This window comes from Rhagoletis pomonella, unplaced genomic scaffold (assembly GCF_013731165.1).
Source record: "Rhagoletis pomonella isolate Grant_MI unplaced genomic scaffold, Rhpom_1.0 Rhpom_scaffold_00004, whole genome shotgun sequence".
NCBI lineage: Eukaryota > Metazoa > Arthropoda > Insecta > Diptera > Tephritidae > Rhagoletis > Rhagoletis pomonella.
Genome location: NW_023458558.1, coordinates 16,239,051 through 16,250,816, shown reverse-complemented (window position 1 = coordinate 16,250,816; position 11,766 = coordinate 16,239,051).

Genomic DNA, 11,766 nt, shown 5'->3' with positions numbered 1-11,766 from the left:
GTTGCGATGGTATGTGGCATGTGGAGCGGAGTTTCATCTAAAGCTTGTGCATGGATTATTGCATTGCAACAATTTAATATCCTTATTATAAATTATAAGTTAATAATTCTGCTCGTTAAACTGACTAAAATAATGACGACTGTTTTTTTTTTTTTATTTTTGGTTTTGGTGCAAGGGAGCTTTAATTATTAAATCACGTTGCATCATCCAGCATACTCTCATACGACGATCCCCACGGCCTTGGTTCCTCTCTTTCATAATTTTTAGGTCCTGCTCAAACCGTTCCCCTTGTTCTTAGCTAAAGGATCCAAAATTCTCTGGGAACTGATCAAAATGACTGTAGACGTGGTACACTTTTATTGACATATTGCAACCTATGGTTTTTAAGCTCCTCAGCATGGCGTTTCATTGAATGACTTAACGTCCGCTCACAGTGGTTCAAAAAATTGGCATTGACCCTGTCTAAAAATTTTTAAGTGCGAAGCGCCGAAAAAGTTGCAATTTCGAAGAAGAAAATCGATTCTCTTGTTTCAGTTAATAAATGTTACATAAAAAAAAAACTAGTTGAAAACAATTGTAAGGTTCCCCCAAAACGAAAATAAATCAAAAAAGAATTGAAATTTAACGATCCATAAAACTGCATACCCAAAATTTATCTATGTACATATATAAAAACAGTCACTTTTTTCATTAACCTTACAATTATTTTCAACTAGTTTTTATTATGTAGCATTTATTAACTGGAACAGGAGAATGGATTTTCTTCAAAAATGCTACTTTTTGCATACTTTTCACTAAAAAATTTATCTAAGCTTATAAAAATTCAAAAATCGGGCTCAACTTATTTTATGAGCTTTCATAAAAAAACATAATAATACACTTGGTTGAAAAATGAAGGCTCCAGTGAATTATGGACATTAAATTCCAGTTGTGAACCACTGTGCGCTGTGTAAAGCGCCAACATATTATTATTATTATTATTATTACTTGGCTTTCTAGAATTTTTTTTAGTAAATTCAACAAACAAAGTGAAGTTTCAAAGCATTCAACGACCTTAAGAAATCTGTATCCTTTGTTGAAATTCTTATTTCTGGGACATCGAAAGTTCGCATTTCAGAATAAGCCCCTCACACCTGAAGAAAAAAAAATACCGTTTCCCAAATGAAAAATTGGTTAGAACGCTACTTATTTATTGTTTAACTTGTATATCTCGAAGCTTCCTCAACCACAGCAGCGAATTTTTTCTGATTTTATATGCTGACGACTATTCGATATAGGCGTCCGGGAATGGGGTTGGTGACCTCTGCTCGAACGGTTAATTGTCTGAACTTTCTCACTTCATCACTTGCACGGATACTAACTCTCCTAGACGAAATGAACGACAACCTTTCTCATCACCTGGACAAAGGAGGTGAAGCTCCAACTAGGCATTCACCTAGGGTTTACCTTTGAGAGCCTGCTCTCCTTCTCCGCAATTGTCAACAAAGTATAGAGACACAACAAGTGGCTCATCGGCAGCATATGGAACAGAGTCAAGGAAACATTGTTGGCCGGCCAGTTGTGAATTATACTGCGCCTGGTTGGTCCCCGGGGACTAGCTGGACGCAGAAGTCATGCGGCAAAAGACTCGCTATTCTATAAGATACTGATATTAAATTTGAGAATTATTTTTATTTAATTGAGCTCCTAAAGCTATAAAGCCTACAAATACTCGCATTCATTCCCATAAATAAGGTGCCTTTTTCAAAACTCTCTCTCTCTCTCTCTCTCTTAAAACAATTATATTGGCTAAATTGCACTGGACCAAAGTTTGATACGTAGTCCGAGAAATAGCGCAAGAGTGGAACTTTTAGATACGCTTAAATTCAATAAATTCTTCGCCGTCGTTTGTTGCATTTACTCTGAATGAAATTACGCCATAAAATTCATAAAAAATTCAATACAAATGCCAGTCAAATAATGGCGTTTAATAAAAAACTCCACTGTCGATAATCATGTCATAAATATCGAAGGAATTTTATGTTCACAAAAAGGAAAAACAAAAAGGAAAAACAAAAATTGGGGGCATACTAAAACAGCAGCGAAAGCAAACGCGCGTGAAGCCCAAGTCAAACTAAAGCGGAAAGTAAAATATTAAGTTCGAAGAAAAATCTAGAAAATACACAGACCTATGCATAATACACACAAACAAAGTATAAACATGTCTACTAAATATAAACAACAACAATAATAGAAGAAACATTGACGCTGATATCAGGGAAAATCGCAAAATGGAATAACAAATTTTATACATAAACTTTCATCAGCGTCAACGTCATTGCTGCATTGCTGCATTGCCGTTATGTAGGAGCAACATTACACAGAGAAATTTTCGTTTTCGAAATTTTTGTGGAAAGTTTTACTTTTAAAAATGTTTCGACGCAGGTTTTGCGCCTACAATGTTTATTTAGGTTTCGAGAACGAAAACTTTAAATTTTTGACACGCACATTTTCAAATCGTTTTTAAAAACCCAAAAATAGCCATGTTCAAATAAAATTCTAAAATGTTTCTTTTTCATTTTAAAAACATGCGTTTTCAAATATTATATTAAAATGTTATTTTTATTAAATCACAAACAGTCATTTGGTATATAAATTGTAAATTTTTTTTGTTGTATACTTTTAAATAAGTTACAAAACTTAATTAAGAAAATACAGATGTTTTACATATATGCATTACATTTATAAACGCATACAGATTGTCTTTCCTTTCTTGCGAAATGCGGCTGATGGTTTTGCTTCACGCTAATCAGATCCTATAATTTATCATAGGAAAATTTTAAATTATTATTTCATAAAACATAGGAACTTTTACTTATAAGTTATTCTTAGCAAAGCTTTTTTTCGATAAAAGAAGTCCAGCATATCAATAATGCCTTCTTATTTAGGTGGTTAGAATGGCGATATTATACTTCAGCGCCTTTTCTGAAGAATTAAATCATATTGAAGCTTGAAGTAACTTATTTTCTACACACAAATTTTTCGACCAGCGATGCATAAAAATGAAATGTTTTTAATTATAAGTAGCTTTTTAAAATCTAAGGCAAAACGTTTTAGTTTTAAATATTTTTCATACTTAATTCACTGAAAATAAATTTAATTTTTATTTTAAAAGTGTCTCGTTTTATTTTACATGTTGAAAATTGTGTTCCTAGGGACAATATTCAAAAATGCTTCATTTTGGTTTTAAAAATACACATTTTCGGCGTTATTTTTTCCATTTCGTTTGTTCTCCTTATTCGAAAATAAAATATATCATAAGGTTCGTTTTTGTTTTGCGAATATTTCGTTTTAGAGTCGTAAATACAAGTACTGTATTTTTATTTTGTATGAAGTAAAGCGTTATCAACAAATTTTGTTTAACAATTTTTTTTAAAAACTTGCGTTTTACCCCTTTCATTTTCTCAGTGTACGACTAGAAATAAAATGTAGGCAGCTTCTTACTTGCATAGGTATATGTATAGTACGTACATATGTATGTATGCAATGTGCAACTCCGTTATGTGTAAACAACACGAATTCTAGAAAAGTATATTAACTCAAAATTTGACATTTTCGATATTATATAATTAACCAAAAATCCAGCAAAAAGTGATGTTACAACTTTTCGTTGTTTGTTGCAAATATCCACGTTAAAGTGTCCGTTCCTCGTTCTTTTAATGCATATGTAGGTATTTAGGAATTTTATATCTCCTGAAAAATGGAAATTTTTGAGTTAATGTAATTTGCTTGTGAATATGTGAGTGTGAATGTATAAGGCAAGAAAATGCTGGGAAGTTGTTCAACATTTTACAAATAGCTAAGCCACAAGCTGTGCCAATCGAAAGGGGAATAGCTAAAGAGTGCTAAAATGTATCTTCCCTATTTATATTATCGCCACTGTATCTACAGCTGATGTTTTACATATCCATTAATTTTTTTATAATTTCACTAAGTTGGCTAGGTTCATGGCTCCCTTAATTCTATGTTCTTTTTGATAACAAAAATGCTGCCACGTTTGTACGAAAAACTGTTTTTTGGGCCAGAGTACAGGGAGACTCTTATTAAATTAATAAAGAAAACATTGAAAATCGGGATTTAGTCGGTACAAAAATGAAAAACCGGGACACTTATACGTCCCTTAAAAAAAAAAACAAAAACAAAATAACGGGACAGCTTTCTCAAAATCGGTACTGTACCGTAACCAAAATGCATATCGTCGTTTAAAGTACAAAACCGCGTATGAAGATAATGCAAAACCGCGTATGTGAGGTTATATAAATTATTTTCTAGAGAGTAAAAACACTCATATTTCAAAATTGTTCTCTTTTTTATGAAGCAATCGCATTTCTGGCTAGTATATTTCAGGACGAATTTTTGGCAGCAAATGTCAGTTACGCGGTTTTTGCAGAATGACGATTCGCAGTTTTGTACTTTAAACGACCATATGCAATGTCCGTTTCCATTGGCTCCCACCATGACGAACATGAGAAATAGGCAACAATCGGTGATGACATATCGGCAACATCATGTCCTTCATGTCATTTTAGGAATATGTTAAGAAAACGACTCATTCAGGCAATAAATATGTAGTAAAACAACTCGATGCCTTCAGCGGACGTTTTAGAGCAACTGGTAACAAGGAATCGATACGATGGCGATATTACCGGTAAATTTGTTGCCGAGGGCAAAACACGTTTTCATATTGCCAGCAACAAAAATTTTCTGGTGTGAAGTCATTCATAAATATACACATATCGAACATCATATTCAAAAGTTTGGCATTTTTGAAATTGTGCACTAAAAATGAACACAGAGCCGAAATTTTAATTTCCAAGACAAGTGATGTCGGAAGAAGCGGTGGAAGCGAGTAAAGAGGATTTTCGCAATTTCCGACTGAAGCATGCGCGTAAAACTTTGTCGAAAAATCCCTCCCGTTTTCCAAATAAAAATATACATTTTAAAGGCGGTGCAGGCAATATCATTGCTCTTGTTGGTAGACGAATTCGTCCCCACCCAGAGCGGAGCGACCTTCCAACGCTCGATTTTTTTAGCCTCTTGCGAGACTATGATGAAAGTTGCTACGTTCCTTTATAGCGTCACGAGCTCAAAGCCGAACAGTGCAAAAACCGTAGTAATCTGTAAGGCCTGCGAGGGTTTTAACGGGACGGAGGACGGAGGACGGAGGCAGTCACGGCATTATACCACCATCCATTCCTGCTGCGTGTCACCCCAGCATACTCAGGCGGCAGAATACCGCAACCACAAGCCCAGGGATCAACAAATCCAAATCATATTTCATGATTAGTGCCGTTCAGGTGAAGGCCGTGAAGGCCGCATGCCATTTAGTGTTACCCAGGGCGAACCGCGACCTGGAGTGTCGACCTGCTCTCGACATTTTAATAGACCACAATTCATTTTTTTCACGCAGATAACAAAAATACTCGATAAGTACAAAAACTGAAACAAATTTCATGAAAACGTATAAAGCGGTTAAGCTGCATATTTACTCTATCAAAAAGGGTTGTAAACCTAATAGAACAAGTAAAGAAGTTTAAGTTCGGGCGAAACCGAGTTTTATACACCCGGCGCAGGTATCAACTATTGTCGTTCCAACTTTCTTTAAACTACCTAAAAGTCTATAGCAGTACTATTTATTGTTAAGAGATTGTTGTAAGTAGCAACTTGGAGTAAATTAACGACCTCAGTTATTGAAATAAAGGAGTTTTCGTATATCCGAAAATTACGGTTATGCGCGAAACCGGTGCAATTTTAGTCCGATTTGAATAATTTTCAACGAATTGCTTCTTCGTAGCAAGATTATTAAATTCAACAAGTTTGGTTAAAATTGATAAATCGGTTACCGAGATACACATTTGTGGTAATAAGTGGGCGGCGCCATGCCCAAAATCCAAAAATTTATAATAGTCTAATTTTTTGTACAGTGGTCATTTCAATAATTGATTTTGAGTCAATTAGCTTCAGTAGTTACTGACTTATCGTAGTTTTCGTGTTACTATAAATTACCGTTATATGGAAGGTGGGCGTGCCTATTGCCCGATTTCAATGATTTTCAGCAAATTTCTTAGCTGGATTCTAAGCAAGACTCGTACTGAGTTTAGTAAGGATTGGTGAAGCGGCTGTTAAGATACAGTATTTCATAAGTGGGCGGGGTCACGCCCCTTTTCCAAAAAATTTCATAACCATATTATTTTGTACCAAAATTCTACTTGACATACTAATTTTAAACAATTTTGATCAAATATTTACTGAAATATCATAGTTTTTGCATTTATCGAAAATACCGTTATATGAGAAGGAGGCGTGGCTACTGTCCGATAAAGGCAATTAGATAAATGACAATCTATATACCAAATTTCGTTGAGAAATCTCAATTTTTGTTCGAGTTATCGTGTACACGGACAGACGGACAGACGGATAGACGGACAGACGGGCGGAGGGACATTTGTCTATATCCATCTCGATTCCTTTAAGCTGTTACAAACAACCGTTATGCGAACAAAGTTTATAATACCCTTGTGCACAAGTGCGCTCGGGTATAAAAATACACAAATACAATAACAACAATTGTATGCTTGTTGCCTAGCGGGCCTATCGATAGAAGCTCAAACGAACATCTTCTGCTCCTCTTAACAAACGAATAGTTCGGAAAGTTGTGGTTGCTCCCAGCTATTGGGGTTTTAATTATTGTGCGAATTTTACAAACAAATAGTATACCAGTCTACATAAATACAAACAAAAGATGGCCACATTTATTAACAATCACGAAGATTTGCCTGATTTGAGTGCAAATAAGTAAGTAACTTCAAAATCTTTGAAGAACTGAATAACTTTTGCAAATCACACAATCTTCGTTTTTTCTTTTGCGGCTTCAGGCGCTTTCGACTAAAAAAAGTTTATTATTGATTATTTAAGACAAACGAAAACAGCTGTAGGCAGTTAAACATGCAAAGCAACTATGTACATACATACGTATTTTCAACGTGCAAAAGTAGTTTAGAATTTTGCTATTTATTGCTGAAAATTGACTAAAAGCCAAAAATATACCAATTAATTAAGAATTTAAAATATTTTATGCGGTCAATGCCATTTAGTTAATTAGACTCAACCCACACACACACACACGCAAACACAGACGAAGGTAATTTTTCAATACTGTTCTTCCACTGCGGCAAACGCGCTGAAATTAAATTTTCGCTTATAAGGGTAAATTTTATACAGAATTGAAAATTCACAAATTTAATTCATTTGCCTGTGTAGAGTCGCTGCTTTAAATGACAACAGTTTAAATTGTTGCAGATTTATTTGCAAATGGAATCGCATAAAACGAAATGAGAAAATACCATCGGCAACCGATGGCTACCAGTTACGTTCGTACATATGTATGTATGTATGTACATAGCTGCCAGCTACCAGCTACAAACGCAAACAACAACAACCGAATCAACAACAGCAGCAACAACCGAAAACCGTTGCATTCAAAAGGTAAATCATGATTTTAATGACGCAATTAGAGCGTAAAATTGTTGTACAAACAAAGCATTAGCAGCAGCAGCAGCAGCAGCAGCAGCAGCAGCAGCATCGGCGTCGCCGTTAACGACAGCGGCCAACAGCCAACAATTTGCTAACAACAAAAATACTGAGAGCATAATTTAAATAATTTCTGTAAATTAAAGCAGCCCAAAAAAAAAAATAAATCGCTCAAAGCCAAATTTCGTGAACTCGACCACCAGGTCGCTAGGGTGGCATAACCGCGTAGGTGCTGGTTGTTGTTGTTGTGCTGGTGATGCTAGCAAAGGAAACCAAATTCCAGCGAAAGGGGTTTGGGTGTCAATTGTTGCAAATTGCAACAATAAAATATTCGAATGTTGGTAACTTTTTAAGTGTTGCGTTGATTGCAGAGGCAGCGTGCGGATATGCCATGGAATGGGAGTGGGGGTGGGAGTGGAATTGGAATTTGTAGTGGCACTAAATGTAAGTAGTTGTGGATGTGGATGTGGATGCAGCAATGAGCGTGATGAAACAACAGCAGACGTAAGGATGTCGGTAAAACATCGATGCATCGAAAATATCGATGTTTCGCTTCGATGCATCGAAAAATTTCCACTCGATGCATCGACTTTTTTGAAAACTGACATCTCTAGCACATTGAACCATCATTCCTGTTTTTCAGTTGTACAAAAAAGAGAAGTGACTTTGGCCAGAAAAATTTAAATGGCTCCAAAAGGTTAAGCTAGAAAGCTCAGTTGCAGTAATTTATTTCAAGTTTTGTAAAACTTTGCTAATAACTCATTTGAGGTATTCTCTGAGTCTTGCAAAGCCCTTGCATGGTGTAGAGACTGCACAGTAAAAACCGATCTTCGTATGGGACAGCTTTGCAAACCGTGCAATCCGTGCACCGCGCACCGGGCTTTGCAAGACTCAGAGAATACCCTTATTTTATTGTGAAACATTATCTGAAAAATCCTATTCAAATCGATGTATCGATGTATCGATGTATGCCCTTCGGTGCATCGAAAAATATCGATGTACATTTCGATGCATCGAATCAAAGAAAAATATCGATGTCTTTTTGCCACTGACATCCCCAAGCAGACGGTGTGGGTGTAGCAGATTGTTTGTTGTGGATGATGTCGAAATTACGCGGGAGTTGCTTCCACTTTCAATTTATGTACAAAACAATGAAATATAAAATATTTGCTGAGCAATTGTGTTTACGTACACCCATACATATGGAATTTTGTTTCCTTTCTATATAAGCACATACGTATATATGTACATATGTATGTATATGCGTGTATGTTTCCGATAAATCGTTGTGCCACATTGTCTCGCACTTTTCGGAGATTTATTTGTTTCGGTTTTATTGGATTTTTGTGTCGGTTTCATTGTTTTTTTTTTGTTTTTTTGTTGGCCACTTTGAGACAAAGAGCTGCACAAGTTGCACAAGCTATACGCTGGCCACCGGCAAATGGTGGCATTCGAACATATCAAATATAAAATTCAGGCTGAGTGGCCGAAAAGTGCACTTAAACCTACGTACTTATGTTGATATGTATACATACTTACATACATACATACAAATACAAGTAGATACAATGTAGGTGCGCGGTCAGTGGGATTATATTCGTAAGTGTATTGTGGGTGCTTATAGTTAAGGTGACCAGAATTTCTTAACAAATTCTCCACATTGAAAACACATCAATTTTTTTTTATATTTATTTTAACACATAAATAACGAGTAAATTAACAATTCTACAGTACACAGCATTGCATAATTATAAGACCGCCACATATTAACAAGATTGGACTATGTAGTTTTAAATTATTTAATTGTAATTGCATTACTTGTACAAGAAATTGCTTTTTTTCTTCGTCTTTCGTCAAAGTTCGACGCTATACCTCGTTCAGTGCTATCTTTAACATATTTAATACTCTTAATCGTTTCTAAAACAACCAACGTCGGAAATTTTTTTGAGAATTTAATGTCCTACAAGAATATGCCTAGAAAAAACTTGTATGCCTTTTTTATAACCGTTTTAACGGTTCAAAAGTTCTAACATTTTTAATGAAAACAAATTTTTATACATACATACATGCTATTTATATAGACAATTTCAAATGCCCACCGATACCTTTTAAAATTGAAATTAAAAATTTTTCAAAAGGGAGATTTTCTTTCTCATTAAATAAGTATATTTAAGGCCATAAATTCGCTGGATTAGTTATTTTGTATCACCCTAATATATATTTGCAAGATTTACTCGTTTACAGTAATAAGAATAAGTGCCAACTTTTACGGAAAACACGAAGGGTAATTGGATTGCGAATTACGAATGAGAAAGCGAACTACGTAATTAGAGTGCCGTGGGAAAGCCGTATTAAATATTATTTATTAAGGCTAAAAGGCCTTTACATCGTTCAACTTTGACAGGCGGTTAGTTGAATAAAAATATTACATAATTTAACTGAAAGTTGAACAATGTAAATTCCTTTTAAATGTATTGATTGTGTATGATTAGGAAATAATAATATTCTGAACGAAATTTTTTTAAAATTATATAAAACATGAAAAGGAGGACAGAGAAAGACAATATTTTCGAGGAGGACAAATTACGTTTGAGGAGAACAATCCTGCTCAGAGGAGGACGGTTGGTCAGCTTATTATAGTGCACTTAAATACATTTGTTCTATATGAACATACACGGATAAAAATTCATGCATGCAATCTCGAGTAGTCATACAAATGTGTTAAGTTGAGCCAATTTGTAGTTATATTTCTGAAATATGGCTTTTTTTTATTGTGCTTTTACTGGTACTAAATGTAAGCCGCCGAATGCCGTTTCATACATAGATACATGTATGTCTATTAGGGTGATACTACTACAATCGAAGAATCACATATAAATTTTGATCTCGTGAATACATATGTATGTATATATTTACGCCACTTTTGATGAGCTTTTGACCCACAGTGCAATGCTTGGAGTCGAACATTTTTGTTGATTTGGATTTGGGTGAAATTTGTTTAAATTTTGTAATACATATTAAATAAAATAACTAGTTAATAAATACTTCGCAAAACAAATTTTGTTAAGTTTCTGGTCGAGCTTTACCGCCCACCACCACAGCTTAGAATCTGTTTGTCTGCCTAGGGTGCCCGCTATTAGATAGAACCTTTTCTATCAGCTTCGAATGTTGCAGTGGCGAGGAACTCAGCCCTTAGCATCAAATTAAGTTCGGTTCAAGGAGAACAGTTATTTAAAGTTCTAAAGTTACATAAGTGACCGGTAACTTTGTTAAACTAAAATTTATCGATCATTAGGGGGAACATGAAAATCCAAAAATAATTTGTTTTACAACCAAAGCACCAAATAAACTGTTCTTCTATCGCCTTAAAAACTGCATTAAGCACCTTATAAATTCAAACTGGAAACAGTTCTGGAGCAGTGATTTTCGTTCAATATATGTAAAAAAATAATTTTAATTTAAAAAATTTAAGTTCAAATATTTATACCGTGAAAAGACCTTTTTAGGGGTCTAAGGAATCTGAAGGATTTAAGTGTACTTGAAGCCAACCTCGGTTATGATGTCCTTTTCGTAAATTCAAACAAAATTTTATTGGGTTTTGGACTCTACTAACCGTTATTTTGAACACTTTAGGTCCGAATTTTTACAATTTATCATTATTTTGACCATTTAAGATTCTACCAAAACTTATTTACAACACGACTTCACTTAAACACGACTGAACTTAATCTTAACATTTTTCGAAAACATGTTTACATTTCCAATTTCCACTTGACCATTCTTGTCCAAAGTTTTTGCTGCAGGACAAATAGCGGGTAAGTTTTCACTTAAAAGTGCATTTGTGCTATAGTTATGGAACGAAAATCACTACACCAGAGTATATGTATTATATAATAGCATTCTCTTAATCGGGGCTGAATCGGTTTGAAAATGATTAGAAGAGGGAGGAAGATGTATAATTGTATAGGGTTTTCAGTTTTTTTTTTTGCGATTCAACGACAGCTTAGTCGGTGTGCTATAGTTACGAAACGTAGTATATTTATGCATGTGAAACAGTTTTATTTTTTATTTTTTGCTACACCATAATATGTAAAATATTTAAAACGAAGTCATGTAAATATTTACCTACATATTTTATTTAAAATTGTACAATTCGCCATCAGTGTACCAGACAAGCTGTCCGTCATCGTTGCACCC